We start from the raw sequence: 5205 nt of genomic DNA, 5'->3' as shown, positions 1-5205 counted from the left end.
CACAGTCTTTGAGACTATGTCAGGCGGTGGTACCGCGGTACCGCCAATCTGGGCGATGGTACCACCCAGCACTGGCCCCCAAGCGGTGGTACTGCACGGTGGTACCATCCAAGGCAATGTCAATCAGACTGACACTGGGCGGTGGTACCGCCTAGCGTAGGCGGTGGTACCGTCTGTACCCGGAGAATCTGGGATGAGATGTTTTTAGGCTTCAAATTTGTATAAACTTGAAGCCTATAAATACCCCTCTCACCCCTGGTTAAAACACACAAGCAAGAGAGTCTAAAAGCAAAGAAACGCTGTAGAAAATACTTGAGAGATCCCTCCTCTAGCCTTAAACTTAGAATTTTGGTTAGAGAGGAGTAAGTGAGTGCTTGTAAGGGTTGTCTCCTAAACCCGGTAAAAGGAGAAGAGGGGTATAAAAGGTAATTGGCCTTCGCCTATTGAAAGAAGGCCTCTAGCGAATGCCGGTGACCTCATCGGAGGAGGAAGCTGAAAGTGGATGTAGGTCACGTTGACCGAACTACTCTAAAACTCTAGTTTGCATTTACTTCCTATCATTTATATATTGCAAACCTCTTTAATAGCTTACTGCCTTCAATATGTTTACATACGCTTTCAAAGTATTATCTTTACGAAACGGTTTTACGTTGGAAATGATTTTTATCGTACAAAAGTTTTTGAAGACATGATTTTACTACTGCACTAATTCGCCCCCCCTCTTAATGCCGACCTTGATCTTAACAATTGGTATCAGAGCTATGGTTTTCTAATTTGGTTTAACACTTAAATAGAAATGGCTCTTTTTGGCCTTCAAGAGGGTCACTCTCTCATTCGTCCTTCCTTTTGTAATGGGACATACTACACTTATTGGAAAACTCGAATGAGAGTTTTCTTGCTTTCGTTGGATTTAAATTTATGGCACATAGTCGAAAACAGATTTAAAATGTCTTCTCTTCCAATGAACAATTAGAATGATTTAGAGAAGAAGACGTTTTCTTTAAATACTAGAGCTATGAATGCTCTATTTTGTACCTTAGATAAAATGGAGTTTAATTAGGTTTCTTTGTGTGAAACAGCCTTTGATATTTGACATATTCTCGAAATCACACACGAAGGCACAAGTAGTGTAAAAGATTCTAAAGTAAATTTTTTGATGCACTATTTTGAGATGTTTCGTATGGAACCAAGAGAGACTATTGGAGACATGTACACCCGTTTTACGGATGTCGTCAATAGTCTAAAAGGACTTGATAAAACCTTTTTGAACTTTGAACTTGTTAGTAAAGTTTGCACTCACTCTCTAAAACTTGGGATTCAAAAGTAATCACTATTCAAGAATCAAAAATTTTAAATACTTTTTTGATCGAAGAACTCATAGGGTCATTGATGACCTATGAAATGACGTGCAATGCACGTAAATAACTCAAGAATCACTTTCCAAAGAATAGAAAGGATTTGGGATATAAAACATTTGAAGACCTCTCGAGCATAAGCTCAAGTAATGGTGAACTTAAACTCACTAAGAAATTTAAAAAGTTAATAAAACAAAAATTAAAAAATAAAAAGAATGAAACTTCTTGCTTTGAATGCAAGAAGAAGAACAAAAAATAGAATGAATTGAGCTCCTCCGAAGATGAGGAGAAAATCAACAAAGGCGAGGCGGCAAACTATGACTTAACGGCTTTCGACATTGAAGTAATCAAAACGCCTTTAGTTTATTTTGAAATTACATGATGCTTTTCATGATGTTTTTTATTTTTTATTTTTTTAGTTTAGAATTAATTTTCTTAAAAATTACATGTTTAATAATTTAATAATGAAAATACAAAAATTAGGAATCATGCTTATCATTCTAGTAATTTTGAAAATAATCATGAAAATTACATGTTTATGATAAACAAAATGATTTTGATTAAAAATACCTTATGAAATCATGCTATATGTGGTTAAGAAGTAATAATGTGTATTATGTTGATTTCCATTGTTATTTCTCGATTTTGATTAAATGAAATCATGTTTGATTTGAAGTAATACATAATGATGTAATGAAAATATTAAATATTTTGATAACATGATTGATGATTTTATGCATGAGATGTTAAGGTTATACATGATGATTTTTGTGATTTAGTGGACTTGATGGTTTTCATGGTTTTCATGACGTTGATGCATGGTTTTAATATAAGAACAAATACTTGAGCATGCTAATATAAAATCAGTCACATGAATTGAAATAATTAAAAAGAGAAAAGTATTTTTTTTAATTTTTTTCTCTATCTTATTGACTTAAATGAATCTATTTGATCATCTTGAAAGTGATTTTGATGATTTTGATGATTTGAATAAGTTTCATCTAACCATGATTTTTATCTTGATTTTTGAGAATTATAACATGAAAACTTTTTTATAAATCAAGATTGTCTATTATGATTATTTCTTTTCACTATTTGAGTTATTAAAAAAGAATCATATCTCTTGATATTCAAAATTTATGTTCACTATTTTTGCATCTCATCGCCACAATTCTTTTTGATATTCCTTATGTGATGATATGAATACATGAAACACTCATGATATGATTTTTATACAATTTCATATATTCATGAAATATTTATCTCATCACCCAATTAATTGTTCTTGATATTCCTAATGTGATGAAATGAAATTATGCATGAAATACAAATGAGAAATTAATGATCATGATAGGATGTAATGAACTTTGACATTTAGATACCATCATTTGAAAAGCTATGATCATGTTGCCAAAATGATGTATCATGAATGCTTGAATATCATGTATGATATGCTCATAATGATGATTGATTTATTTGTATCCTATATGAAAAATGAAATATATGGTTTTGAAAATGTATATGTTTTAATTTGAAAATATAATGATGCACAAATAAGATTGAGACTTACCTTTGTCATAATTGATATAAAGGGTCTTCCTTTCTTTTTGCCAATGACAAAGGGGGAGAAAAAGTTGCTAATATGCTATCTTGAATTGATGTAAATGGTCATCTCAAAGAGAAATTAGCTAGCTTACACAAGTCAAGAAAATGCAAAAACTTGCTTACTTTCTTCACATCTAAAGAGAAGATGCAAATATAACACTTGCCAAATTGTTTGCTTGCCTCATATAAAACATTGTCTCTTACTAGTTTGGCATTTTGCTAGCTTGCACTTTACAAAGAAAGCAAAAATGACACTTCTTAAAAGAGAAGAAAGAGTTTACTATCTTGAACACCACAAGCTTGCCTATCTTAAGAAACAAAAATTGTAAAAGTGCTATCTTGCCTATCTCAAGAAGCAAAACTTGCAACTTGCACATTGCAATAGGAAGCAAGAATCATAAGCTTACACAAGAAAGCCATCTTACATTTGCTTTCAAAATTTTTGCTAGCTTGTATGTAGTAAAACTTGCATATCGTAAAAATTACTAGCTTGTAGTCTAAATAGAAGCAAACAATTGCTATCTCAAGAAAAGCAAACATGCTAAACTTACACATCTTTAATTGCTAGATTGCATGATGATAAAATTTGATACTATGTTTATTATGCAATGATTTGAACTTTTTATCTCTAAACACATGAGAATTGTACTTCTCTAAACGCATGAGAATTGTACTTCTCTAAACACAAGAAAGCTTATATGTAGTATGTTGATTGTATGTCATGATTTGATCATGACATGTTGCTTGGATTTTTGAATCCAAGAGTTTCTATTAATAAGGCATATTGATAGGGGAAGTTTAGTTAAACTCCAGGAGTTAAGTTTAATTCCGTCATCAATTGGTTGTCATCATAAAAAAATGGGAGATTATTAAATCTCGTATTTTGATGATGAAACCAATTGATATGTGTTTATATTTTAATCTACATTTTGAGTGACATAGGATGCTTCGCTCAAGATGAGACAATTAAAGCAGGAAAAATCATGTTGGGCCGGAGGAACATGTCAGAAGATTGGACGTCGGGCCGGTGGATCGGTCGACGTATCGAGAGAAGGCTTCGAGCCGTGGATTTGAGCATCGGGCCAAGAAGAGCAGACATTACACTAAGGATATCGGAGTTACGGAGTCAAATGGCTGATTGGGCAATAGACCGCAGGAGAGGACATGCCGGACAACTTGATTAATTGCTTAGGATTAATTGTTTAGATCGAAGTGTGTTTTACATGTGCAGGATTAACTATGATAGCAAGACATGAAGTAAAATGAAGTCCAGGAGTCAAGGATGCGACATCATTAGGAGTTCGAGAGTTCGTCGGAGGTCCGGACGTTCGTCAGAAGTTCTGGAGGAACCAGCCGAGAAGCCTCGAAGCTTGCCAGAGAAGCTCATTGGAACTCACCAAGAAGATCGTCACAAAGTTCAGGAGCTTGCCGGGAGTCCATCGGAAGTTCACCGGAAGATCGCTGGAAGCTTACCGAAAGAATTAAGACTTACGGACTTGTTTAGCTTAAAATATGTCTTAGGATTTCATAGTTAGCACGTAATTGGGCTTGGATTGAGCCAACCCAATTACGGGCCAGCTAGGCCCATATAAGAACTATGTTGGACCCAATAAGAAGCCCAAATAGTACCCCAAGAAGCCTCACCATCATGGCACAGTCTTTAAGACTATGTCAGGTAGTGGTACCGTCAGTCTGGGTAGTTGTACCACCCTTGGCAGGGTGCCAGGCGATGGTACCACTAGTCTGGGTGATGGTACCGCCCAGCACTGGACCCCAAGTCATGGTACCGCTAGACTTGGGCGGTGGTATCGCCCAAGGCAATGTTAGCCAGACTGACATTGGGCGGTGTTATCGTCCAATGCAGGCGGTGGTATCGCCCGTGCCCGGGGAATCTGTAATGAGATGTTTTTAGGCTCCAAGTTTGAATTAACTTGAAGCCTATAAATACCCCCCTCATCCCTGTTTAAAACACACAAGCACAGAGAGTCTAAAAGCAAAGAAACACTGTAGAAATCACTTGAGAGATCTCTTCTCTAGCCTTAAACTTAGAATTCTGTTTAGAGAGGAGTAAGTGAGTGCTTGTAAGGGTTGTCTCCTAAACCCGATAAAAGGAAAAGAGGGGTGTAAAAGGTGATTGGTCTTCGCCTTTTAAAGGAAGGCCTCTAGTAGATGTCGGTGACCTTGTTGGAGGAGGAAGCCGAAAGTGGATGTAGGTCACGTTGACCGAACTACTATAAAACTTTGG

The sequence above is a fragment of the Musa acuminata genome, chromosome BXJ2-8 (genome assembly GCF_036884655.1).
Source record: "Musa acuminata AAA Group cultivar baxijiao chromosome BXJ2-8, Cavendish_Baxijiao_AAA, whole genome shotgun sequence".
Taxonomy (NCBI): Eukaryota; Viridiplantae; Streptophyta; class Magnoliopsida; order Zingiberales; family Musaceae; genus Musa; species Musa acuminata.
The sequence above is the reverse complement of the archived record's forward strand: the minus strand, read 5'-3'. Positions refer to the sequence as shown.